This window comes from Canis lupus, chromosome 11 (genome assembly GCF_048164855.1).
Source record: "Canis lupus baileyi chromosome 11, mCanLup2.hap1, whole genome shotgun sequence".
In the NCBI taxonomy this organism is placed as follows: Eukaryota; Metazoa; Chordata; class Mammalia; order Carnivora; family Canidae; genus Canis; species Canis lupus.
In genome coordinates, this window is record NC_132848.1 from 13,262,552 (window position 1) to 13,264,173 (window position 1,622).

General features: G+C 52.3%; 1 pseudogene; it reads left to right on the forward strand.

Annotated features, from left to right (window-relative positions):
• Window positions 1–376: 376 nt before the first annotated feature.
• LOC140600501 (cell division cycle-associated protein 3 pseudogene) lies at window positions 377–1,151 on the forward strand (annotated as a pseudogene).
• The last annotated feature ends 471 nt before the right edge of the window (window positions 1,152–1,622 follow it).

Here is a 1,622-nt window from a genome sequence, read left to right on the forward strand (position 1 = left end):
TTAAAGGAATATAATGATAATGAAGGAACAATCTAGGAATCCTCCACAGATGCTTCTTTTAAGGAGATAGGTGTAGACTTGTCCAGGCTCAGCTTACAGAACGTAGAAACTTCCCTACTGCTAGGCCCTACGAAATGAGGTGGGGAAATCTTCCAGGCTGAAACCATCCGTTGTAGACCTGTTTTCCATCACAACCAAATCACCAATCCTTTACCAAGTTTCATTCGTGGACATTGAAATACAGCAAATAATGTTTTGAGACTCAGTGTTGGGAGTTGAGGCTTGAGCTGCTGTGTACCCAAAAGAGGAACTGGGGCCCAGCAGCCACTCCTTACCCTAGTCTGGGCCCTGTGCCACCTTAGTCTTCCTGGTTCAGATGGGCTCAGCCAAGAGCGTCCCAGTCACTCCAGGATGGCCTCTGCCACACAACAAGCCTCGGGCAGGAGCGCCAGCGTCCTGCACACTCCCACCCAGGTGGAGAGCTCTCCACAGCCAAACCTACCAGCGCGAGAGCAGCTGGAGAGTCCTAATTAGGCCCAAGGCTCAGATCCCTGCTCTCCCGTCCTTGGCATTGCAAGGACACCTACGAAGGCCCGCAGCCGAGAGCCCCCCAGCCCACTGGTGAGCTGGGTGAAGTATCTGAGACCAAAGCCACCTAACTGAACCTTTCCCCAGGGCCTCTTCTGCCCCTGTAGGCAATTTCACCTTCTGAATTGTACTTGCCTCTGGGCACTCAGTTTTCCCTTGAGGACCAGATACCACCGGGAGCCAGACTGAGCTCCCCCCTCCAAGCAGGTGTTCTCCAAGGAGGAGGTGGGACGGCCCTCAGATATCCCTTGGCCCGCCAGGCCTTGGACAAGCCCTCAAAAGACCCCGAGACGCCCTGATCAAGCTCTAAGCATGATAGATGGAAAGCGAACAGAGAATAGGGAGATCTCACCACCTCACGAGATGACAGCTCCCCTGGAACTCTGACACCACAGCCGGGTAAGCAGCCTTCCCACCCCCCCCAAGGGAGAATGCTGGGGAATGAAAGGAAGAGGCCATTCTGGGACCTGGATGACTTGAAAACTGGAGGCCACATATGGGAGCAGGACCAGGACCAGGACTAAGAAAATCAGCACTTTCCTTTTCTTCTTCTTCTTTTTTAAAGATTTTATTTATTTATTGACAGAGAGGCAGAGAGAGAGAGAGCACAGGCAGGGGGAGCAGGAGCGGGAGAGGGAGAAGCGGGCTCCCCACTGAGCAGGGAGCCCGACTCCGCTGAACGCTCAATCCCAGCACCCTGGGATCATGACCTGAGCCAAAGGCAGATGCTTACCCGACTGACCCACCCAAGTGCCCCTAGCACTTTCCAAACTTGGTGGAGAACTAGGAGGCCGTTCATAGGCCCAACACTGGGCTCACCAGGGGCCTCGTGATATTGTGTCCTCTCAACCCCTTCTTTCCCTGGAACACTAGAAAGTCTCATTGTCTTCGACCCCCCCTAAACTACCAATTCGGGGACTGAGTGCTTTCTTGGGTTTTCTTTGCGTCCCATGTGTTTCTTCTATATCAAAGAGATATTAAATTTTAAAAATACAACATATGAACAGACACCAAAAAACCTTGAATTGTATAGA